Consider the following 27,350-nt stretch of genomic DNA (forward strand, 5'->3'; position numbering starts at 1 on the left):
GAATGCATCGCTGGGGTGGTGTCTTTGTCCGGCCGAGGGGGCAGTGGAAAGTCCCGCCACTAACTGAGCCAAGTCCATTGCCAAACGGCACTTTCTCATAGTATGCCCTGTAGAGTAACAATCTACAGGGAACTATCATCATGCTTCGTTTGACAATAAAACCGGCCGACGTGTCTTCATACCTTACTAGACTCTGTGGTCATTGGGGGTTCTCTTTCGGGTCTGCTGTGTCGGCTAGCTGCGCAGAGCTGGACAGCACACAGAGGGAACACACGCACGCAGCCGAGTGATATCAACATTGAACAGAGCAGAGCACCATACCGGTAGCATCTGACAACATTGTGAACATAAATATTTAGTATCAGAGGGGTAGCCATGTTAGTCTGGATCTGTAAAAGCAGCAAGAGTCCTGTGGCACCTTATAGACTAATAGACGTATTGGAGCACGAGCTTTCGTGGGTAAATTGTGTGAGTTGTTGGGATGCCATAGTGATGGAAGCCAAGAAAACCCAAAACAATGGCAAAGAAATATGCTAGTTTTGGAAACTTGACTTCTCAACAGCTTTCCTGACGTTTAACCCCTTGACACTAGAAGCAGCACTGATTTTGGGACCCCCTAGTTAAAATTCCACTGGCAAATCTAAGGAAGTCAGTGGAGAGCTAGTGATTGAAGTTCACTCTTCTTTGGATACTGCTAAATCGTCTCTACCAAAGATGATTTATTTCCATGGCTCATAAACACTACTGAAGAGCTAATTTTCTGCCTTGAATGGACCAGATTACACTAAATTGCGGGTACTTTAAAAATAGTTATTGAGCCGCACTATCCAGAATCCTCCACCAAGTCTTCATCTCTCCCTTCCCCATCCTCTTTTCAGATTACATACACACGCTGAATGCTATACTATTCTGTCAGTGAAGTAGGTATATTTTCAGGAACAAAGTTTGAAATTTCCAGCAAAGTTCGTCTTATCATAACTTTGTCTGCCTAGTCATGCTGCTTGATTATGGTTATGGGAAAGCATTTTTGTTTCAGTGGGAAAACAAAAGAATAGTTTCTCCAGTGGCATGCCCCTCCTCTGCAACCACACCCATCTTTCCGCTCCCCCTCCCCTTCCGGTACAATGACCTTGTCACAAGTCAATAGGGGTGGGGAATTTTTTCAGAATCCTTTAATAAACTATTAACAGCTGAAAGCTTGGGCTGTTGCACAGCTGTAATTCATAAAGTCAATGTGCCTGAGAACTTAAAAATTTGCATGGTACCACTGAAGTTTATGGTAAGTATGGGGAGGGCAGGCGAGCATGTATGTGTTGTGATCACAGATTTTTGTTGATGCACTTCTGACAAATGAGGTATTTTGGGTTATTTTAGGCACTAATTGTGTTGTTGTGTTGGTGGTTGTGTTCTGTGGCTGGAGAGTTGTGCTGAAGGATTTTGTGTTGACTTGTGAGGGTGATAAATGAGGGAAGTTAGCAGTGGTGAGGGGCTATTGTATATTCTGGTTTTGTTGTTGTGTATGGATTGTGTTGTGCTGGGAGGGTTGTGTGGATTTGTATGGGTGGCAAATGAGGTGTTTGTTATCAAGAAATTGACAAAGTGGGGATGGAGGATTGGAAGCAAGTTAATACTAGCTAAAGGGGTAAAGGGAAGTAAAAAGGGCTTTTACAAGTATCAGGAGAAAGTAGTTCTCTTAATAAATCAAGAGGAGTGGAATTAATGACTCAAAAATTCAGAGATCCTGAGCTTGTATATTAACTCTGTCTTCAACAAGAAAAATGTATACAATTTTTTTCAGTTGGAAGGTTTACAATTACATTTTGAGACCTGGCAGTTAAATTTTTAAATCAGAAAGGAAGAAGGTCTTGTAGAAGTAGTGATTTATAAAAAAGAAGATACTTGGAAATGTAAATACACAAATAATAGATTCAAAAGGCAGAAGAGACCATTGCGGTCATATAGTCTGACTTTCTGAATAACACAGACTGTATAATATTGGACTGGCATTCACTTACTCAGCGGATGGATCTAACAAATCTTTATTAAGGCTAAACATTCAGCAAGTAGTGATCCGTTACTCACAAGTGGAAAGCTCATTGGAACAATCTCATCAGTCACCTTCAGCACTGGACAATACAACTTCAGCCTCCCTATTTACAACTTTTTGTTATCTTTTCTTATACATATATATTAGTGTCCCATTTCCATGTTAACTCTCCTTCCTCGTCAGTACAGGTTTAGTGTTAGTTCAAATCAGTCTTTTCTAGCTTGTTAGTTAGTTTTTTCTTGTTCTCAAAAACATGATTATTCTGCAGTTTTTACACATGCACAATTCTACTCATGCTTACTCTATTAAATGTTATCAAAACAGACTCTTAAAATCAACAGCAGCTTCTGTCAGGCCTGAATATGCCACCGTTCCAAACATATAGTAGTTCCTGATTACTCCTTTTTGAAGGAAAACACATCCAATCTTCACTTAAAATTACTAGTGATGGAGAATCCACTACGCCTTTCGGTTAAGTTAATCCAATGGATAAAAAATCTTCTATCATCAAATTTCTGCTCTCCATGTAGGTATAGATTGCAATCAAGTATGTTTAACCTTCTCTTTGTTAAGCTACGTAGACTGAGCTCTTTGAACCTTTTGCTATAAAACATAATTTCCAAGCCTTAATTATTTTCCGGCTCTTCTCTGAACCCTCTCCAATTTTTCAACATCCTTCTTGAAGTGTGAATCCTAGAACGGGACACAGCATTCTGACAGCAGTCATACCAGTGCCCCTATAACCTCTCTACTTCCACTCAGAATTGCCCTGTTTATACATCAACGGATCACATCAGTCCTTTAGGCCATAGCATCACAATGGAAGCTCACATTCAGCTGATTATCTATCATGATGCCCAAATCTTTTTCAGAGTCATTGGTTTCCTGGATAGAGTCCCTCATCCTGTATGTATGGCCTACATTCTTTGTTGCTAGATGTATGATCATGCATTTGGTTGTATTAAAACACTTTGTTTCAGTGACTTGTCCTCTTCCTTATTTACCACTCTCCCAGTCTCTGTCATTTGTGAACTTAAACATCTTGAGCAGGGGACTGGACTAAATGACCTCCTGAGGTCCCTTCCAACCCTGATATTCTATGATTTTTATCAATGACCCGCAATAAAATAAAATTACTGATACATAGTGTAGAACAAAACCCAATCCTTACAGGACCCCACTAGAAACTCAAAATCTGCTTGATGATAATTTCCTTTTTACAATACATTTGAGACTTGTCTGTAAGCCAATTTTTAATCTATTTAATGTGTGCCATGCTAATTTTGTATCATTCTAGTTTCTTAATCAGATGTCATGTGATACCAAGTCAAATGTCTTACAGAAGTCTAAGGTATATTACATCGACATTATTACCTTTATCAATCTACTTGTAACCTCATAAAAAAAATAAAGTTATTTACAACATCAGCTTTCTTCCACTTCTCTGTGATGTCCCTCGAGTTGCTCTTGAAGGGAGCCTGCCTTAGCCTTGCTGTGCCACTGACTGGGAGCCGTCCAAGGTAAGTGTCGCCCGGCCAGTCACTGTACCCCTCACCCTCTCCTGCACCCCAACCCCTTGCCCTAGCCTGAGCCAGCATTCTGCACCTCCTCTCACACCCCAACCCCTTACCCCAGCTCTGAGCCCCTTCCCGGAGTCTACACCCCAAACTCCCACACCTAACCCCGTACCCCAACCCTGAGCCCCTTCCCACACCCAACCTCCCTCTTCGTTCCTGTCTGTTTTGCCTGTTACAGGGAGTAGTATTTACTCTGAGCTTCTGTACATGGAGTGGCAAAGAACAAAAGAGAGGTATAATTTCTAAAGCACACCAATACATTGTGCACTAAGTGGCCCCTGTAAACCCTACTGGTGCAAACTAAACATTTCTTAGAATGCATTTAATGTGCTATTCTTTGAAACAGCTCTACATTAATGAACACTAGGGAGTTTCTAGTTCAGGTAGCAGGTCTGCACAGGCCAGCTAGCATGAAACACATTAGTGTGTTTTAGAAATCACCACTCCTCAAGTGCACGTTGCTGCTCTGTGTAGACAATACTTTGGACACTGTGTTAACTTTTATAAAACACACTTGTGAACATCGTGATAGTGTTGAGAAATTGTATTATATGCTAATTGAAACCATTGTTGCTTATGTCCTGTTGACAGGTAAGGTGTAGATCATCATGTTTTCATAATTTTAATAAACTTTTTGTGCAAGGCTTGAAGTTATGAGGAAACACATGCTGTTCCATGCTCTTAGTTTTAATTATATGGTTTTCTCTGCTATTTGAATTCAAAAGACTGTATATTTACTTAACAAACTCTGCTGTGGTAAAGAACAAAGATACTCCACCAAAAATAACTTTTATTTTTTCAGTTGAAATTCTGATTCAAGGGCCATATAAACAGCTTTAAGGCACAGCAAATCAGGATACAGGTCTCTGTTTGCCTTATACTTCTGTTAGATCCTAACAACAAGCTACAACTTGCATTCCACTGGGGGAAAAAAAGACAGGGTTCAATCTTCCACCACCACTTTAGATGCAAAATTTGTCCAACCTGCATGTATGGTCACCAAAAGAAATCCAAATTGATGAAGTAGAATCAAGCAATCAAATAAGACAGAGCCTGGCATAAAAAGCATATGGGGACGAGCATTAATTCATACAAGATAATGAGGTTTAAGTTCTTAAATATCTGTGTAGTGAGGCAGAGTGGCTGATGCTGATGGGGAGGAACCACTCCCCGCAGCGGGCAGAGCCAGGCCAGATCCGCCCCTTGTGCTGGAAGCAGACAGGAGGAACTGGAAGTATAAGAGGCAAGGCCTTTAGCTCAGTTAAGGGAGAGCAAGGGGAGGAGTCAGATGCTGCTGCCAGCCTCTGAACCAGGGACCAAGCTGTATCAACCCCTGCCTCTGGAGGAATATAAGGAGAGCTGCCACTCAGCAAATATCCCAAGGAGCTGATGGAACTGTCAGTTGCTAAGTACCCCAAGGAGCTTGAGGGCCTGTGAGCACTGAAGCCCTACAGACTGGTAGGTTATAGGAGGTAGGCCAGGGAAACCAGACATTAGTCTGGTTGTGTTTGTTGAACCTATGGTCAGCATGTTTTGGCAGGATTCCTGCTGACCCAGTGGTGAGATTCCCCACAACTGTTACAGTCCTGGGCTGGGACCTGGGGGAGCAGGGTGGGCCTGGGCCCCCTACACCCTGCTGCCAGCTCCACTGCATGGTGTAGGATTGCCAGCTTTCTAATGGCACAAAACCAAATGCCCCTTCCTTGAGGCCCTAGCCATGCCCTGCCCCCCTTCGTTCCATTCCCGCCCCCCGCTTGTCATTTGCTTTCCCCCACCCTCACTCACTTTCACTAGGATGGGGCAAGAGGACTTCTAACGGCCTGTGAGCAGTGCTGACCAAAGCCGCCAGAGTCTCTTTTCAACTGGGCACCTGGCAATCCTACTGGGGTGGCAGCCTACCCATCTTAGGCCAAAAGGCCTGCATTTGTTTGCTGTATGCCCCAGCCAGAGCAGCTCTGGGCCATAAACTGCTTTTGCTCTACCCTACCTGGAGAGCTGGGCCATAGACTATTTGTTGTCTGCCCTGCCCAGAAGACTTGAACCTAACTGCTTGATATTGCTCGGCCCTGCGCAGAAGACTCAGCCTTACCGTGCCTGCTGTCTTCCCCAGCCAGAGGGCTAGCTACAGACTCTTATTGGTGCTAATCCCCTGTTGATTGGCTCTCAGCTGCTTGGTGGCATAGTGAGGTAGAGTGACCCCCCTCTGAAGCTGACAGGGAGGAACCACTCCAAGGCACTACACTCTGCATTAACAAAACTAAAATCCCCAGAAGACCAAGTGGGAGTACAGAAGATGATGCTTCTGAGATTGCCTCATACTGAACATGTTAATCATATTGTTGCTTTTCCAAACCATCATATAGCAAAAGAGTCAGAGATACAGTTGAAGATGGAAAAGATCTACAAGAGTCTGCTCAGCACTGCTGGGGTAAATGTGTAAAGTAAAAAATTAAAGAATAAACCATACAAAATTGAAGGTAATAACCTTTTGTTATACTAACTCTATACAGTCTGTATATGTTAGAGGAGGGCAAGTCCTGCAAAGCAGTACTTCAGAGGAGACCTCAAGTTGATAGGAAACAGTATATCATATTGTAGTTTGCAGTAGGACAGTACAAAGGGCAATGCACTTTTGGTCCGGCATCACATCACATATTAGGGATCATTTCCTTGGACACTTAGAGCTTCATAGTTGTCACTACGTTACATATCATGGCTGTTTAGAATTTCCCAGAGGCAACAGCGACTTAACTCCTGCTCCAAAAGCAGGCCTCTACCATTTAAGCTAATAGAAAATATCCTTTAGCTGGTAGCATCATAGGGCCCATGGGACATAGTTGAGCACTTCATACAATCATAAACTAAGAAATCAGAAAGTCCCAGTACTGTAGGTCTTCTGTATGTATATTAGTGTTTGTCCAGTATAGTTTTAAATAGCCCAGATAATATGTTGCTTCCATCATTTCCCTATTAGACTATTCCACAGTCTCACCCTTGGAAAAAAAATTCTGATATTCAGCCAAAATATTTTCTTCTAAGACAGACTTAGTTCCAGAAAGCCAAGTTGATGGAAAAGTATAACTTGGAAGAGAGAAAAGAGTATTTTCTAAATCCCTGCAAGATTTTGTGTACACTTAAAATGCAACTGAGCTGAAGAAATTGTAGAGATTTTTAATCTGAAGAAAATTGAGTTTGTTATAGGTTTAGTATTGGTTTTCAGTAGCGGATTCTTAAGCTGCAGGATCCAGCAGCTGTGGAATGCTAGTATCCTCTGTCCATGCTAGGAGCATACAATTGCGCTAATATTAAAGTCATGTTATTAGCAGGTTGACTGCAGAGTATATTATCCTGAGCACCTGGACACACTCCTGCACAACTCAATATTTTTGGCATTATTAAGTATTCTGTATTGATCCATCAGCTAGTTTTCAGTCCACACAGCAGTGTTCACATCCAAGTCAATTAGAATTAATTTTAAGTGTAAGATTTTGTGAGACACTTTATAAAATGCTTTATTAAGTGGTTGTGGTGTAGTTACACCTGTGCTCAATTCCAAGCAATTCTAAGTGGAAAAACTGAAGAATGTTCATGGAGTAACAAAAATGATTAGAACTGTGGAGGGATCGTTGAATGAGGAAAGACTGGAAAAAAATCTCACTGTGACATTAACAGGGATAACTAATGACTATATGGAGAGACACGAGTCATTCTGTAAAGATAAGTGAAAGCTGTCTACATCACAGATGGAGAATCCCAAGATAACTGCTTAATCTACAGTAAGTGAATGAACTTTATAGGCCTTTTAGGGCTTGATCCTGCTTGGTGCTGAGCTCTCTATATTCTCAATGAAGCGTGTGGGAGTTGAGAGTAGTCAGTATCTTGCAGGATCAAGTGCTTAATGCCAAAATTCAGATAATATAGGGTAGTATCTATACTCTGTGGGGAGCCATTTCTAATCCCAAACCACCCAAACCTTTGAGCTTAGTTTATAAATGCTTACTAGTTCAATCTGTCATGCATATGTTTTTTCTTATACTCCCTAGCAAATCATGAAAAGCAAATCATGAAAAGTAATGTTGATTGTGAGCCATGATATTTCTGTCAACATTCAGGGTTATTTTCAGTGTCTGCAGACCATCTATGTTATGTCATTGTTTTAGCTATATAAGGGATAGCTTTAAGTCTGTAAAACTGAGACATAATTGTAAAAACAAACCATTTAGTTTAAAAAAAGGAGAGGGGAATCCCTGCATTGAAGTACTTTTAATTTGAGATCCGTCCTTGAATCTGCTTTTGCTAAATCTTGCTGTGTTAGCTTCCCTAGTAAAATAGTTTGTCAGATATAGCATCTGGTTTTCAGTGCAGTGTTAGTTTTTAGCCAGTTTTGTTACTGGGTTAAATGAGGCACAGTGGATTCATGTGACTTGAGCCTGATCCTATAATATAATGAATCTGGCTTAGCTGAAATTAGAACCTAGAACAATCCTTTCTCCAAGTCGAGGTTTTACTCTAGCTATATGATCATGGAACCATTTCTGGGCAGCATAAACCAGGATTTTGGGGATCTAAGCCTTATGACTGAAGAGGGATAAGAAAGCAGTGAGTCAGAATCACAGCAGTAGCCAATGGTGCAGTACATATCTCATTGCTCTTGGGAGACCATTTTTTGGACTTGGCTGAGCTGTCTCACATCAAGGACCCAAGAAGGTGTCTCCATTGTGGGAAGTGTAGCCAGTGTGGGAAGAAGAGTCTGCCTAGGAAATGGGGCCAGTGCTGAGGGGAAGTCTGTTGGCAGGGAAGTGGGGATTGAAGTTTTGTAGCGCTTGATCTCATTTAACCATAATTGGAGTCACTACTCCATGAAATTTTAAGATTGTTTTCACTTCCTGGCAAGGGCTAAGTAGAATGGTGCTTTTTAATACACATTTGTTAATTAGATGTGAAAGTTATACAATTTACCACAGACAGCTATGGAAACATCATTACTCACTTTTTGCCCTGACATCCAGTATTCACCGTTAATAAATCAAAGGCAAATTTCACTTCAGGAGACACTAAAAGAACATTCAGTACCCAGCAACACACTTTTGGCTACATTCCAAAATGTTCTGCACCATTAAATTGGGCACTTGAATGGGCAATAACATGTGCAGTGAGTTTTTGTGCCTGTTTTTCACTTTCAAAGGGGAGCGCAAGTGGGACTCCAGTGACTTGGTCCTGCCCAAAGCTGCACCTCTCAGGAGCAGGTGTGCTGATGACATGCTAAGCTTGAAGTTTTCTAAGGGTGAAACCTCATGCTGCCGGCAATTCGCACTTGCATACAAAGTTTTTGCCCAGTAATATCTTCACCTCCTTTCCAGTCTGTACCAGTTGACCATCCATGCTAACGATGCACGCGGCAGCCAGAGATTATCAAGTAGGCACTTGGAAGAAATTTGTTTCTGCTTTGCACTGCACCAGTAAAATGCTCCCACCGCACAGTCGGGCCTACTTCGCGTTCATAGAAGATGGGAAAAGGAGGACCAGAAAAGGAAGACAAAGCAAAGCCTGAGCAGACCCCAAGAATTACAAGGCATGGGTCAGAGGATTTTAGTTGTCCAAGGAACGCATCCAGCAAAGTTATAGATGGGGCACACCTAAATTACACAGGGCCAAATCGTGCAATGCAATGGGAATTGGAAGTGCTCAGCACTTTTTAGGAAGTACTCAACACTTTGCAGGTTCAAGCCCTTTATTGTTCCCCTTCTCAACCCCAAAAGAAACACAACCCTTAAGCCTTACATAAAACTCTGCCAGGCATGTAAATAGTGGAATGAAATGGCAGTGGTTCCTTTGTCTTCCACATGCCTTCCCCATCCCTTCCAAATGACCCAAGAACTTACCACATTCAGTGAGCTGCTCCATGTAGGGATGTAGTGGAGGCAGAACCTGGACAGCAACAGTGCAAGCTTCCCCACTCTGCCCTGCCAGCATGCTTCGACTGTTGGCAAAGAGCTCATCACCAGAGGAGATAAAGCAGTTTAGTTTAGATTCGGCCTTTGGTTTCTCTGGAACTTCCAATGAGAATGCCAAAGAGTGCCATTTTCAATGGAAGTTTTTAGTGATGTGCGTCCCCATCCATTCGGGACTGGACTGAGACCACCTGTTTATTTCACAGATCAGCTGCTAGCTATTAATGGTAGTGGCTTCTGGTCACTAATGCCCTCCTATGGATTTAAGGCTCCATATCCTGCAGTCAAAACCCTGAAAAATACCTGCAGGTATTGCATCTTTTTAGGCTCAGCTATTCTCTTCCTAAACAGGTTCATTTGTATGTGTGCAATGTTTTTGATCAGACAGAGTTTATATAACACTCAGCCTTCACAACCACAAAGAGCTGAAACTTTAGCATTTTATTAGCTGGCCCTTGAGCTTGTGTAGTAGTCAGCAGTCCAATGAAAGTTAGCATGCTATTTACCTTGGCTCCTTTTTCCTAAAGCCTAATGGTATATCCAGACTACCCACTGTATCGGTAGGTAGCAATCGATTTATTGGGGATCAATATATTGCATCTTCTCTAGACATGATATATCGATCCCCAAACGCGCTCCCATCAACTCCGGAACTCCACCAGAGCGAGCGGCGGTAGCGGAGTCGACAGGGAAGCCGCATCCGTTGATCCTCCGCTACGAGGACGGGAGGTAAGTCAAAATAAGATACGTCGACTTCAGCAACGGTATTCCCGTAGCTGAAGTTGTGTATCTTATATTGACTCCCACCCCAGTGTAGACCAGGCCTACGATACAAACATTATTTCAAAAGAAAATTGGAAAATGTGGTGAATATTTCTGTTTGCTGTCTCTGTATTGTGAGTACAAAAGAGCCCATCTTGTGGGTTCGACCTTCACATAAGTGCATGTTTTTAACAATTTCTAATGAATGAGATAGTAAGCAGGGCCCTGATCTTTTTCTGTGATTTTTAAAGACCCATGTACCTTTATGGCTCTGTATAAATAATCTTGTCACTGTTTTTTAAACCACGTGCATGTGGCCAGTCCTCCCGTGTGTATCAGCATCACAGGCGCCAACATTTTTCTGTGCTGGTGGGTGCTCACGGCCCCGGCCCTACCCCTGCCCCAAGTCCCTGCCCTAACTCTGCCCCATTGGACCCCACCCCAAATCCCTGCCCTGGCCCCGCCTCCTCCGCCAAGCACACCGTGTTTCTCCTCCTTCCCCCTCCCTCCAAGGCTTGCCGTATGAAACAGATGTTTTGCGGCCCAAGCACTGGGAGGAGGGAGAAGCAGGACACGGCACTGCATTCGGGAGGAGGCAGAGGCGGGGTAGAGGTGGAGCGGAGGCGGTGATGAGTGGGGGCAGAGCAGAGAGCTGCCAGTGGGTGCAGAGCACCCATCAATTTTTCCCTCTAGGTGCTCTAACCCTAGAGCACCCAGGAGTCAGTGCCTATGATCAGCACCACAACATGACCATAATGAGACCCTATGCACATGGAGGCTCTTAGCCTCTTTTGCCAGACAGAACATATCTATTAAGTCAGACAAATTTGTCAGTCTGATTGTCTACCCTATGATTTTTATAAAGCTGACTAATACTGTCATGTAGCTTTATCTTTTAACTATAGTATAATCAGGTACCACATAGCTGTGTGTTTATGGCATATACATTATACCATTTTATAGATAAGAATTACTGCAGAGAAGCACACCTTTATTAATATATTGATAGAGTAATAATGGTAAATACAACTCTGTCAAGATAAAATGACACCATACATCACCATTAAGGTGGTCAAACAATGCAAGCAAAATATAGTCTATAAACATAAAACTGTTACACCAGCAGTACTTGATGATTTTTGGCAACCGCAAAATCACCAATAGCATCCTAAAAGCTCCAGTGACATGTGAACTCACTCTCAATAGATATGTTGTCAGGACAATTTAATTTGTTCTGTGGTGGTGTCACATACAGTTGGAGGAGGACCTTTCTCACCCTCACAGTTCATTAATGGAAGTGTCAAAAACAGTCTTATTACCATGACAACATTGGAGAAAGTTGCATGAAGACTACATAATAACAGAAAACAGATATTTCAAAAGGACGGTACTTGGGAGATATGCTCATGCAAAAATAAATGCTGCAGTTTCCAAACAACATCAAGATGGGTTCAACTTCAAATTCAATTTGCGCAAACAATTCCCAAGTCTTCAGAGTATTTCTCTTTGTGTGAATTTTGTAATAGGCACGATTTTGTCTTTTTTTGCTCATGTATCAGATAATTTTAAAAAATCATTGAATGTTTTAGTTCTAAACTTCTGTTCAACTTCACAATTTATCACTAGAACTCTTTTTCAGCTGCATGACATTTTCTCCCCAGAAATGATGAACTTGTTCATGTTGTTGGATGGTGGATATCATTGCTTTTTTACTCATACAAGCAAAGTTTGATAGGAGCTTCTCAACCTATCATACACATATACACAAGCAATGCTGTAGGTGTAATCTCTTGTCATACCTTTTTTCCACATGCATATGATGAAACATATATATGCCAAGCATAGTTGCGTTCATATTGAGGTTACTTTGCATATTCACATAGGGTTTGCATGTGTAAATTATATTCTTTATGCATGCAGATAATAGATCATAAAAATGTGTGCAGACAATGGATTGAACTAGTGAAGTGTGTACCCACATAGAGAGGCTATGTTTTGAAATACGAGCTTTCAATTTAGTTTTGAATTTTTCTCTTAATTCATAAGATCCAAGGACAATAGGAATTGTCATACTGGATCATACTCATAATCCATCTAGTGCAATATCCTGTCTCCAACAGTGGTCAGTACAAAATACTTCAGAGGAAGATGCATGCAGCTCTGAAATAGGTGGATTTGGGATAATTTGCCCCAATCCCCATCCTAATCCCCAATAGTTAGAGATTATCTTAAAACCTGAAGCATGAAGTTTTATCTCTTCCAGTTCTCCTTGTTTGTGTTAACTGTTACGATGCTGAATATTCTTGCTATGCATATAAATGTCCATTCCCTCTTTAATCTTTCTAAATTCTTGGCCGCAATGACATCCAGTAGCAATGAATTCCACAGTGCAATTACACATTGTGTGAAAAATATTTCTTTTTATCACATTTTAATCTTATTCCTTTTGGATTCATGGAGTGCCCCATGAGGAGATAAGGAAAACAGAAGCTCCTGATCTACCAATACTATTGAGAATTTTTCCATGCCTCTAATCATTCTCTGAACCCTCTCTAGTGCTCCATTGTTATTTTTGAGATTGAGTGACCAATACATCACACAGTACTGAGATGAGGTTGCACTTATATAATAGCATATTTTTTCTGTATTTTCTGTGGTGTGCCTTTATCATCCTAATTTGTTTGCTTTTTTTTCTTTTTTTTTCACTGCAGCTGCACATAGTATAGACATTTTCACTGAGCTGTCCACAGTGATGCTCAAGTCCTTTTCCTGAGTTGGTACAGTTAATTTGAACAATGTAAAGTATATGAATAATTAATATTTTCCCTCTAATGAGCATTATTTTGCACCTGTCAACATTGACCTTCATCGGCCATTATGTTGCCCATTCACCTAGCCTGGTTAGGTCCTTCTGAAGTTCCTCACAATCTTCTATGGATTTGATTGACCTGAATAACTTTGTTTTCTGAAAATTTGGCTAACTCCCTGCTCACCCCTCTTTCCAGATCACTAAAAAATAAATACATTAAACAATATTGCACCTACTACAGAACCGTGAGGCACCCTGCTGTTAATATTTGGCTGTAATGACAATTAAGCATTTATTCACACTCTGGTTTCCTATCTCTCTTAGCCAGTTCTTGATCCATGTCAATACTCTGCCTCTGATCCCATGACTACTTAGTTTCTTTAGTAGACTCATATGAAGAACCATGGCAAAGGCTTTTTGAAAGTCAGAATAAATTATGTCAACTGATTCTCATTTATACACTACTTTACTGACAGGTTCAAAAGAATTCTAACATGTTAGTGAGAGACAATTTTCCTTTGCAGAAACTTCTGATTTCCAAGCAGTTAGAAAGAGACTTGAAAATAATTACTTCTTCTGGTACATTGAGTTCTTCTTACCTCCAGAAAAGGGAGAAAGTATTGTACATGCTGACAGAAGTTATTATTGTAAATTGCAATAGTAGAAAACTGGGAGAATTAGAGAGGGAGAAAGATGCAGTTTCAAAGCCAGCTCATGGTACCTCATACAGACAGTTCTCTGGCTTTCTTTGCCATATTCACCGATAGATTCTTCAGGCTGATTAATAGACTTTTTTAATATGCACAGAACTAAATAAATGTGGCCACATTCTATGATAACTTACAACCATTCAACCCTATTGGCTTTAGTCATATGCAGTTCAGCACAGGAAAACTTTCTGGTTTTAGCATCTTGGGCCCTCCATGTGTTGCATGAAGTCTTCAATACTAATATTCACTATTTTTGTAATGGGGGTGCTGAAGGCGGAAATCATGTATTTGGGTTGTTATTACTACTTCAAGCCAGGGAGTAGGGTAGCACCCCCAGCACCCATGCTAATATTTCTTTTTGTCTGTTGCCAAGAAATTTCTTCAGCAATACATTGATGAACTGCTGAAGAACAGAACGTCTACTGTGCTCAAAGCAATTCAAAGTTCTGTTGCAGATGTTACATGCTAAAATGACAAATTTTAGGGCTTGATCCTGCATAACACAAGTAAAGAATATTGTTTATATAAGTGAAAGGTAAAAAATGATGAGCAGGACAAGAAATTCAGGAGAATTATTACTATTGAAAGTGTGCGTGTGGACACCAAATTACTCCTGCCTCATACTAGGAATAAGGCCCGAGAGAGGAGGGCATAGCTAAGGCCTACTCTACACCTAAAACTTATGTCAACCTAGCTACAGTGCTGAGGGCTGTGAAAAAATTCATTTTCTGTGCATCACAGTTAATTTGACCTAAAGGCCACTGTAGTTGCAGCTAGGTCGATGGAAGAAATCTTCCATCGACCTAGCTACCTCCTCTTGAGGGGCTGGATTTACAACAGTAATGGAAAAAAACCTCTTCCATCACTGCAGTATGTGTCTACACTACAGCATAACAGCAGCATAGCTGTTGTGCTTCAGTATAGACTCACCTTCAGTACCTTATTTGTACGCATAGCAGTTAAGCCTATGCCTTCTCAAAGAGATATTCTCCATTCACACCTCACCTCCTTTTTATCTTGCATTGTTAAGAGTCATAAGAGTTCAATCCCAGAAAGGACCACCAAATTGTTTTGCTTGACCTCCTGTATATCACAGGCCACCTCCACACTAAGCCCAGCAACCAGAATTAGACCAAAGTATTACAGCCTTCAGGAGACTAAACTATTGTGTGCCACAGGCAGAGAACAAGAGGGACAGAGGTGCACCAAGAGTGAGTGAGTAGGTATGCAAGAGGCTCGAGACTTTTACTCAGGGTATGGCTACACTTGCACTTCAAAGCGCTGCCGCGGCAGCACTTTGAAGTTCGAGTGTGGTGGCAGTGCCAGCGCTGGGAGAGAGCTCTCCCAGCGCTGCACGTACTCCACATCCTCTACGGGTGTAGCTTGCAGCACTGGGAGCCGCGCTCCCAGCGCTGTGGCACTGTTTACACTGAGGCTTTATAGCACTGTAGCTTGCAGCGCTCAGGGGGGTGTTTTTTTCACACCCCTGAGTGGAGAAAGTTGCAGCGCTGTAAAGCGCCAGTGTAGCCAAGGCCTCTGTGTGGACCTAGTGCTTAATTTTACCAATCCTAGTTCTTTGCTCACACCTCCACTGCCTTGGACAATCTGCCAGTAAATTAAATTAATGCCTTTGAGTTTCTACTCCAGTATACATAGTACACATTTCTTCAAATTATTGTTCTGGCTGACCATTGTAGTTAATAGACTGTCAATTTCCTCTTCTTTCAAAATAGTATGATTTCCATTGAATATTTACCAGTGTGGCTAGTGTTTATGAAAATGCAATAAATTATTCAACTGGCTCTATGTACACATTTACTAAATGAAGAGAGAACGTTGGAGTGGAATAAACAGAGAAACCAAACTGTCATTGTTTAAGTCTCTGCAGAGAAAGCTTTTTGGTGTGTGGATTTTGTGGCAAAGGGATATTGTTATCTAAGGTGTTAGTATGGAAGAAAAATAATTTATTATGCCTTTTCTTCCTTTAGCAGTAAATAACAGTCACCAATTCAGAATAAAGACTCACTTCAGCTTGGTGGAACTTGTTTGTTGTGTTTCAAATTACATATTCTTTGCTATTCCTTGTGTCATGGTATAATTCCCCACTCTGAACCTTAGCGTCCAAAGATGGGGCACCAGCATGAATTTCTCTAAGCTCAATTACCAGTTTAGTACTTGTAGCGCTGCCACCAACCAAGAATTCCAGTGCGTGGTACACTCCGGTCCCCCACAAAACCTTGCCCGAGGACCCCCAAGACCCAGTCCCTCTGGATCTTAACACAAGGAAAATAAACCCTTTCCCTCACTGTTGCCTCTCCCAGGCTTCCCCTACCTGGGTTACCCTGGAAGATTACTGTGATTCAAACTCCTTGAATCTTAAAAAAGAGAAGAAAATTCACCTTCCCCCCCCTTTCTCTCTCCCCCTCCCAGACTCTCCCTGAGAGAGAAAGTAATCCTAACACAGAGAGAAAATTAACCTCTCTCTCCCCCTTCCCTCCTTTCTCCCCACCAATTCCCTGGTGGATCCAGTCCCAGTCCCCTGGGGTCTCACCAGAATAAAAAAAACAATCAGGTTCTTAAACAAGAAAAACTTTTAATTAAAGAAGGAAAAAACAGTAAATTATCTTTGTAAATTTAAGATGGAATATGTTACAGGGTCTTTCAGCTATAGACACTGGGAATACCCTCCCAGCCTAAGTATTCAAGTACAAATTAAAATCCTTTCAGCAAAATACAAATATGAACTCCTCCTAGCCAAATACACATTTGAACTCCTTCCAACCAAATACACATTTGCAAATAAAGAAAACAAACATAAGCTTAGCTCGCCTTATCTATCCAGTACTCACTATCTTAAACTTATAAGAGCCTGTATCAGGGAGATTGGAGAGAAACATGGTTGCACGTCTGGTCCCTCTGAGCCCCCAGAGTGAACAACAACCAAAAAACTAACAGCACACACAAAACTTCCCTCCCTCAAGATTTGAAAGTATCCTGTCCTCTGATTGGTCCTCTGGTCAGGTGACAGCCAGACTCGCTGTTCTTGTTAACCCTTTCCAGGCAAAGAGATATGAAGCACTTTTGTTCTATTAACACTTACTTATCTGTTTATGACACGCCCCCCAAATCGCTGACAGTGTGGAACCACACTGGCAGTGATTTCTCCCAAGAACTCTAGAATAAACAGATTAATAAACACATGCACCCTTACATATGCTACTAATTATGTACAACTACAAAATTCTTCACAGTGCAAGGACAATTTTTAACCAGTTGATTCTGGGAAACTTTCACAGGAGAGTGCATCAACTCCTTGATCTGTTGCCGCTGCAGACGTTCCAGGGTTGTGGAGAGGTTCACCTCTTCCACGCCACCGTCACTTTTCCCTTCATTGTAGACATCGTCAGGCCACTCAGTGTCATCTCCTCCCTGGGCTGTAAACTGACAAACCTGTAAGTCTCTGGAATAAAAGGGCTTGAGAGAATTAACGTGGTACACTCTGGGCTTTAGGGAGGAATTGGGAAATGCTATGAGGTAGTTAACAGCTCCCAGGCGCTCTTGGACCATGAATGACCCTTCCCATGATGCTTCCATTTTATGGGCCTGTTGCGCCTTCAAGATCATAACCCGGTCTCCTACCTTGAAGGAACGCTCCCTGGTATGTCTATCATACCCGGCCTTTTGCTCTTTTTGAGCATCCTTTAGGTTTTCTTTAGCAAGGGCTAAAGAGTATCGGAGGGTGTTTTGTAGGTTGCTTACAAAATCCAGACTGTTAGTTCCTGCAGAGGGTGGAAACCCCTCCCATCGCTGCTTCACCAACTGTAATGGCCCTTTAACCTCGTGGCCATACACAAGCTCAAATGGTGAAAACCCTAAACTGGGATGTGGTACAGCCCTGTAAGCAAAGAGCAACTGCTGCAACACTAGGTCCCAGTCATTGGAGTGTTCATTCACAAATTTACGTATCATGGCCCCCAAAGGTCCATTAAACCTTTCCACCAGGCCTTTGGTTTGATGGTGGTACGGGGTGGCAACCAAGTGATTCACCCCATGAGTCTCCTACAGTTCTTTCATGGTCCCTGCCAGGAAATTAGTCCCTGAATCCGTAAGGATGTCGGAGGGCCAACCTACCCTGGCAAAAATGTCTGTTAGGGCCTGGCACATAGTTTTAGCCCTGGTGTTGCCTAGAGCTACTGCTTCTGGCCATCGGGTAGCAAAGTCTACAAAAGTCAGTATGTACAAAAGTCAGTATGTACTGCTTTCCTCTGGGTGTCTTTTTTGGAAAAGGACCCAGAATATTCACAGCTACTCGCTGAAATGGGACCTCTATTATGACACGCCCGCCAAATCGCTGACAGTGTGGAACCATTATGTGGAGTGGCTGGAGAGGGGCCTTGACCTCGTCTTGGGGCTTTCCCACTCTTTGGCACACCTCACAAGACCGGACATACTTGGCAACATCCTTGCCCATCCCCTCCCAGTGGAAGGACTTCCCCAACCGGTCTTTGGTTCTGTTTACCCCAGTTTGGCCACTGGGATGATCATGGGCTAAGCTTAAGAGCTTCCCCCGGTACCTAGTTGGAACCACCAACTGTTTTTGTGGATGCCAGTCTTTCCAGTGTCCACCAGAAAGAGTCTCCTTGTTCTGTAACAAACCGGGATCAGTTAGGAGAGCTGAGAGGTGGTGGGGTACTCCGTGCCGCTGCCCAAGCATTCTGAAGGCTGTCATCTGCTTCCTGCTCAGTCTGGAACTGTTTCCTGGAGGCTGGAGACACCAGTTCTTCCTTAGATTGTGGACTTGGGCTTGGTCCTTCAGGAAGCGATATAGGTGATGGAGTTGTTTTCGTGCCTGGTGAACTGCTCTCCGCTGGTGCACCAGGTGGTATTTCAGGCTCTGGCTGAGCCTCTTGGGTATGGTGGTCTGCTGCTTCTGCCAGTTCAGGCTAGCTGGCGCCCTCTGGCATTGGGGTTGAAGATGCGTTTGCAAGCGCTAGCGTCAGTGCTGGCAATGGTTCTGGTGCTGGTTGCGTTTCCAGGTCCGGGTCTGGGACTGGAGGTACTGTGGCTGTTGCAGTCGTTGGTAGGGGATCCAGGTCCACTATCTCTGTCTGGGTCTCTGCTAACACAGACGGGGCCCCTGTGGATGGCTCAGAAACAGGGATGGGTCTGGAAGTTTGCCTGGCTTGGCTGTGTGTAACCATTCCCACCCTCTTGGCCCACTTTACCTGGTTGGCCAAGTCTTCCCTCAGTAGCATGGGGATGTGATAATTGTCATAGACTGCAAAAGTCCACATTCCTGACCAGCCTTTGTATTGGACAGGCAGTTTAGCTGTAGGCAAATCTATAGCTTGTGACATGAAGGGTAAATTGTCACTTGGGCCTTTGGGTTGATGAATTTGGGGTCCACCAAGGACTGGTGGATAGCTGACACTTGTGCCCCCGTGTCTCTCCACGCGATAACCTTCTTTCTGCCCACTCTCAATATTTCCCTTCGCTCCGAGGGTATTTGAGAAGCATCTGGGCCTGTGGATCTTTGGTGTGATGGTGGTGTAATGAACTGCACTCAGTTGGGGTTCTTGGGGCAGTTGGCCTTTATATGTCCCAGTTCATTACACTTGAAGTGTCACCCAGCTGACTGGTCACTGGGCCGAGGTTGGTTACTGGAGATTGGTGAGATGAGAAAATAGGGAGTCGGCGGCTTTTCTTGGGTTGTAGGTGGGGTCTTGGGTTGCCCTTGGGTATAGGGTTTATTGTCAGTGTGCCCCCTGTGGTATTCGCTCCCCTTGATAGTACCTCTTTTCTTTTCTGCCACTTCCACCCATCTGGCTCCAATCTCCCCCACCTCAGTTACCGTTTTGGGCTTCCCATCTAGGATATACCTTTCTATTTCTTCAGGAACACCCTATAAGAACTGCTCCAATTGTATTAGGAAGTGCATGTCGTCCAGAGATTTAACATTAGCTCCTGATATCCATGCATTATAATTCTTTCCAATGTGGTAGGTGTATTGGGTGAATGACACATCTGGTTTCCACCTTAGGGCTCTGAACCTCTGACAGGCATGCTCAGGTGTTAGCCCCATTATGATTCTGGCCTTGGTTTGAAAAAGTTTATAATCGTTCATGTTCTCCTTAGGCATTTCAGCCGCCACCTCTGCTAAGGGTCCACTGAGCAGTGGCCTCAGCTCTATCATGTACTGGTCTTCGGAGATGCTGTACCCATGGCAGGTCCTTTCAAAATTTTCTAGGAAGGCCTCAGTGTCATCACCTGCCTTGTAGGTGGGAAATGTCTTGGGAGGTGGAACAATAACTGGAGAAGGGTTGTTAGAGTTGGCTGGAGCATGCTACCTAGCCTGCGCTAATTCCAGTTCATGCTTTCTCTCTCTTTCCCTCTCTTCCCTCTCTCTTTCTTTTATCTCCAGCTCTCTCCCGTGGGCAACCTCTCTTTCTCTTTCTCTCAGCTCCATCTCTTTTTGTTTTATTTCTAATTCTTGTAGTTTCTTTTCCATGTCACACCTGTGCTCTGCGTCTTTGATTTGTGCCTCTGCATCCAGTCTTGCCCGTTCCTGTTTCAGGGTGTCCTTGGTAGTCATGGTTTCTGCTTTCTTGTGTTGGGGTGCCCTCTGCTGTTTACTGCCTGAAATGCTGCTTCTCTGTTGCCTCCTTAGGGTTGCTTAGCAGCAGAGTCTTTTTTTAACTCCTTCTACCTGGCTATTCCCGACAGAGTTAGAAAGAAAAAAAAATCATTTGCAAATGTGTTTTGCTGGTGTATGCTGACTCAGAACTGGAGTTTCTTTGTTTAACAAAGATCCTTCTTAAACCCTAATGCCTTTGCCTTCAGAGTACTCAGAAGGGAGAGACCAAAAAACTTGCAGACCTTTGCTTTTAAAACAATCTCCTCTAGCCTGCTTTACACACAGCTAGCAGGGAAAGAGAAAGAAAAAATCCTACTGGCTTTTGCTTCTAAACCCAAACCTCAGTCTGCCTGCAGATAGCTAGCAGGGAGAGAAATAAAAACCTCGCGGGCTTTTGGATTCTATCTTATCTTCTATCCCACACACTGCAAACCATGTCATGGTATAATTCCCCACTCTGAACCTTAGCGTCCAAAAGATGGGGTACCAGCATGAATTCCTCTAAGCTCAATTACCAGCTTAGTATTTGTAGCGCTGCCACCAACCAGGAATTCCAGTGCTTGGTACACTTCGGTCCCCCACAAAACCTTGCCCGGGGACCCCCAAGACCCAGTCCCTCTGGATCTTAACACAAGGAAAGTAAACCCTTTCCCTCACCGTTGCCTCTCCCAGGCTTCCCCTACCTGGGTTACCCTGGAAGATTACTGTGATTCAAACTCCTTGAATCTTAAAACAGAGAGGAAAATTCACCTTCCCCCCCCTTTCTCTCTCCCCCTCCCAGACTCTCCCTGAGAGAGAAAGTAATCCTAACACAGAGAGAAAATTAACCTCTCTCTCCCCCTTCCCTCCTTTCTCCCCACCAATTCCCTGGTGGATCCAGTCCCAGTCCCCTGGGGTCTCACCAGAATAAAAAAAACAATCAGGTTCTTAAACAAGAAAAGCTTTTAATTAAAGAAGGAAAAAAACAGTAAAAATTATCTTTGTAAATTTAGGATGGAATATGTTACAGGGTCTTTCAGCTATAGACACTGGGAATACCCTCCCAGCCTAAGTATTCAAGTACAAATTAAAATCCTTTCAGCAAAATACAAATATGAACTCCTCCTAGCCAAATACACATTTGAACTCCTTCCAACCAAATACACATTTGCAAATAAAGAAAACAAACATAAGCTTAGCTCGCCTTATCTATCCAGTACTCACTATCTTAAACTTATAAGAGCCTGTATCAGGGAGATTGGAGAGAAACATGGTTGCACGTCTGGTCCCTCTGAGCCTCCAGAGTGAACAACAACCAAAAAACTAACAGCACACACAAAACTTCTCTCCCTCAAGATTTGAAAGTATCCTGTCCTCTGATTGGTCCTCTGGTCAGGTGACAGCCAGGCTCGCTGTTCTTGTTAACCCTTTCCAGGCAAAGAGATATGAAGCACTTTTGTTCTATTAACACTTACTTATCTGTTTATGACACTTTGTAAGAAGAAATGAAGGAATTTCCATGTGGTAATAATGTCCATTATTGTTCCACATGCCACAAAGCCATTGTGTTTCCCTTTTAAGCTATGTCTACACTGCAAGCTAGAAATGTGATTCCCCTGCTCACAACAGCTCTCACTGAGCTATCGCAAGTATAAATAGCAGTGTATCCACAGCAGCAGTCATAGTGGCAGTGGCAGTACAAACCCATCTGAACCTGGTGCGTATGTTCTCAGCATAGTTCAGTCATGCTGCCAGTGCCCCTACCAGTGCTACCACAGCTGCACTGTTCATGCTAGCTTGATGAGAGCTACTGTGAGTATGTGCACATGAGGAGGGAACACATAGTGTACACATAGCCGTAGGTACAACAGTGTACACATAGCCGTAGGTACAACAGACAGTCCTAATCAGGCTTTGCTCAGCATCACGGGGTGGCATTAGCTCATTAAGAGAGAAGAGGCCAGTGCACCTTTGCCTCATGAGCTCAGTCGGATTGGGTTTAAAAGAGAGTACCTGGGGCCCCACCGGTAGAGACTTGGTGAGTTAGAACTGCTGAAGTGAATCTGGAAAATGGGCAGGTTAAAGCTGCCACCAACCAAGTGGCTGTGGAAGGTCCTGGAAGGTAACTGTAGGGGCTTATGCACTGCTACCTCCGTTATATTAGGACCCAGCAGAGAAGGAGATAGACTGACACAGGGGGAGCTGATTTAAACACAGCTGTCTGCTGCAGTGACTTTATTGTTCTGATGACAAACAGAAGTAAGGGTCTGCTCAGAGTACAGAGTGCCCAGTCTTTTACAGGGCAGGACATCACAACCTTCATGCGATAGCTGGAGCCAGTGGAACAGTGAGAGGGCCAGGGGGAGTGAGAAGTGCCCCCCTGGTGAAGATTATCTCCCAGCAAAGAGGCTGTGGGGTTCCTGTTGAGAAGAGCTGGGGTTGCACTTCAGCTGGCAGGGCTGGGCTGTCTGTCCTAGCAGAAAGACAGAAGAGGACTGACAAAGATCTGGGTGTGGCAGAAGATACTGCAGTGTGGGATGTTGAATAACTAGATGACCTGGGATTTTAAGGACTGTATGCACTCGGAGTAATTCTGAACTTTATTTTGGGGCTTATGTTTTGAATGATTTACACTGTTTTGGCAATACCTCAACTCCAAGGAGGTGGATTATTGAGGCAAGGAAGCTTCTAGTGGCATTATGGGGGACTTTGCAAGGGGAAAATGAGGCAGGCACACCTGTCATGCTGTGGCCTACTCGTGGAGGGTGCTCTCAGTGGGGCTACCCTATTACACTCTTGAAAAACAAGTTTGAGTTGATTGAATTTATTTGTATAGAGTTTGAGATCAAAGAGCAAGAAAGGCTAACACTTTTAAAATAATGCCAGGACATTGCCCCATGACAGGTTCTAAATGAAGTGAAATAATAAATAGAGATGAAACAAATACTCTGCCAGGAGTAACTGGCACATCAATATCTCCTCTTAACACCCAACTTTTGCCATCAGAATGACTTGGACACTGTATCTGTGCATCAGTTGTCTCATCAAATGAAGGCACTAATCCCATTTCACACGTGAAATTCACCCCAGGACAGAGGTCCTGACCTAGGCACCTAGACTCACTTAAAATGTTAGAGGCAAATTCTCAGCTGAGAACTTATTTGTTAGTTAATTTTTATATTGGAGTAGCTCTGAAAGGCCACAACCAGGCTGAGCCCCTGTGGGGAGTAGGGGCTCCCTCAAACCCCACTGCCCGTCATTTATACCATCCTTCCCCACCCAGTTCATAGCACATGAGGGGCTCTCTCAGACAAACTGATTCAAAAAAAAAGTTCTCTTTTGAGAGGTGGGAATCTGAGTGAACACAAAGAAAGACAAAGGTACCCTGTCTCTCAAGCAGTCTTTCTGGAGTCAGTTCTATGACTGTTAGTGGGGTCTGCCTCCAGCCCCTCTTCTTCAGGCATACTACTTTGCCACTGGTCCATGCAGTTTCAGGAGTGATGAGATCTGTAACTGTCCCCCTCTCAGTTGACCCTGTCTCTGTTATCAGCAACCTCCAAAGTAAAGCAGCTCTTCATCACTTCTCCTGGGGGGGGGTTGTCTTTTTTTAAGCTCCTCCCTCTCCAGGCAGCTTACGCCTTGCAGGTGCATCTTATTAGAGCTGAACAGCCCAGATGAGCTTGTTAGTCTCTCCATCATACTGACGGCATGTCCTGTCACAGCACCACTGCAACTTGAGTAGCTATGCTGGGCTCTGGCATGGGTGGCACATGATTCCTCCATTTGAGGAGGCTGGGCACACTGGGACTATGGCCCTGCCTCCACTTGACCTTCTTTCCCCCGAAAGCCTTGCCCATGCTCTAACCCCAACCCTGCTTGGCTCCCCCTGCCTGCCTACTCCTTCCCCAGAGGCCCCCCAAATCCTTCCCCAGAAGCCCCTCCCACCTCTTATGCCTCTTCCCCCAAAGCTTCCACCCACCACTTACACCTCTTCCCTCAAGGCTCCTCCCGCCTGTGATGCATGTACCTCTTCACCCCTTCGCCCATCACTGCTCCTCACTGCCCCTCCACTCTCCACTCACACCTCTTTGCCCCTTCCCCAAAGCCCGTCCATCTACCAGCCAGCCACTCACCACTCCCGGGCGCCTATTTGCCTGCTCCCCCAGGATCCTCCGCCCACTGGCCAGCCCCTCCCCCCAGCCCCACTCATTGCTTGCACTCACCTCTTCAACCCCTCTCCTGGGTTCCCAGTGCAGGTGGAGCAGGGACAGGAAGAGGCGGAGGGAGGGCAGGGCCTTGGGGGGAAGAGGATGAGTGGGACTGGGGCCTTGGGATGGAGTATGGGTGGGGCTATGGCTGGAGCACCTTTTTTCCAGTGGCGGTTGGCTGTTTGGAGATGCTTAGCCACCCTAGGCCTCTTATACCCACTCCCCATGGGCTCTGGGAAGAAGAGTGGGTGCTTTACTGATGCCACTTCAGCCTAGCACTGCTTGTCACTAGCATGGGACCTCAAAAATGGACCATTTCTTCCAGGGGTGCCATTTAGGGGAGGCAGGAAGGGCTTCTGCCTACCCCCACCCCCCCGCACCAGAGTTTCTGTACAAAGGTGTGCTCCCTGGCAGAGCTGTTGGAATATGAGTTCTGCAGAGAGGTGCTTCTCCTAGCTTGTGCCTTTGGGGCAGGGAGTCAGTATTTTGTTTACAAACAGAGGCAGAGTGATTAAGATAAGTAAGGGTTAAGGATCTTGAAGTCCTTAAATGAAACTGTAAAACAGGAATCCTACTGCAAGGTGAAGTGGGTCTTGAAGAAACTCCCCACCCCACCCCCTGAGTCTACAGGGGACTTAGAGGACTTGGCTGTATTTCTTCTGAGACAACTAAGTTTACATTCAGAAAAGAGGGAGATGTGAGGTGCATAGATGAAAAGAAGAGACCAAAACTCAAGGAAGGGATAGTAGTGATATAGAGAAGTTCTTATGCTACCTGTGGTACTTATGTGCCCCATCACCATAGTATTTGAGCACCTCACATCACAACCCCTCAGTGAGGTAGAGCAGTGCTCTTATCCCCAGTGTACAGATGGGCACTGAGCACAGAGGGACTACAGGCCAGATTTTTCAAAGATATTTAGGCAACTAGTGGGATTTTCAAAAGTACCTAAAACATTAGGTGCTTTGTAAACCAGATGCCTAGCTGTATCTTTGGGTGCCTAAAAACCTTTGAAACTCTGTCCCTAAGGCACTGGCGTGTGGTCATACAAGAAGTTCATGGGGGGAGTAGAACCCATGTCTTTCAGGGCCAGCACCCAACCAACTGGACCTGCCTATCCCTCTGCTGCATGCTGCAGAAAAAGAGGACTCTGATAGATGGGAGCAAAACCAAGAAGGCTAGTTCTCTGAGACTCCAGCAATTGATCCCAGCCCCTTGGGAAGTCTGTCACGGTTGACAGTATGAAAAGTAGCACAGCAGTCAGGAAGGATGAAGACAGAGAGAGATAGAGAGAGAGTCAGATGTGTTTATGCCTCAAATTCTTTGGGTTTCAACTGTATCCAGGCCAATTCAGAACAAAGAACAGAAATTGCATCCATAGAGTCTATAAAGTTGATGGTTATTGTCATGATTTGTATTATTCACTGGGTACCACCTGTGTGCTCAGCATTGTTCAGAATATGCCAGAAAATGTAGTCCATGAGCCAAGGTGTATAAGATGTTTAACTCTGGATAAGATGGCTCAGATATTTAAGTATGAAGTGTATAGTTATTGACCACACGTTATCACGTGTTCGCTGTGATGTTAATATCTATGAGTGGAGGCACCAATGGCAATCAAAGTCTTACTTGATTAAGGACTAGAAGATTTAACCCTCCAACTTTCTTTCAAAAGGAAGAGCTGCCCAGAACTCCTGTGCCTGTTTATTTTCCTTTCCTGCCTGCAATGGCCCTGATATACCTCAGAAGCCTCAATTTTTTTCTCAGCTTTAAAATGTGGAATTTTCTTGGTGTTTAGTTTTAAATATTCTCCTGTGAAAACTGCAACTCAATCACTGTAGTATTGTGTTTAAGACCCTTCTGGAAAGTAAGTAGCCTTTTTAACAGAAATGAAAGTAATGTTGCCAACTCTCAAGATTTTGTCATGAGTTTCATGATAATTATTGTTTACCTTAAAGCCCCAGTTCCTGGAGTCAAGTGGATATGTGATTATTTCAGCCTTCATTCTTAAAGAAAAATGAAGTTTATAGCCCTCATGGCTGAGGAGATAAATTCAAAATATGATCTCAGTGCACCCTAAAGGCTCAAAAAGCAGAATGCAAATTAAAAGAACACCAATTCTATTATTTTTACATAATCTCGTTATTTTAAAGCCAATCTCATTATTTTTGATGAGCCTGATTCATGATTTTTGAACATTTGGGGTTAGCAATACTGTGAAAGTGACTAGAAAGTGTTAGTTTCACTCCTGTTTAAAGTCAGTTTCTAGTCTATTATTTGTAGTAGGGCAGGGGTCGGCAACCTTCCAGAAGTGGTGTGCCGAGTTTTCATTTATTCACTCTAATTTAAGGTTTCACATGCCAGTAATACATTTTAATGTTTTCAGAAGGTCTCTTTCTATAAGTCTATAATATATAACTGAACTATTGTTATACGTAAAGTAAATAAGGTTTTTTAAATGTTTAAGAAGCTTCATTTAAAATTAAATTAAAATGCAGAGGCCCCCGGACCAGTGGCCAGGACCCGGGCAATGTGAGTGCTACTGAAAATCAGCTTGTGTGCCGCCCTTGGCACGCGTGCCATAGGTTGCCTACCCCTGTAGTAGGGTAACACCCCTAGAACCCCTGGCAGGTGCAGTTTAAACTCAGGGGGCCTTGCCTTAGTAGGGTGTTT

Source organism: Gopherus evgoodei, chromosome 1 (genome assembly GCF_007399415.2).
Source record: "Gopherus evgoodei ecotype Sinaloan lineage chromosome 1, rGopEvg1_v1.p, whole genome shotgun sequence".
Taxonomy (NCBI): domain Eukaryota; kingdom Metazoa; phylum Chordata; order Testudines; family Testudinidae; genus Gopherus; species Gopherus evgoodei.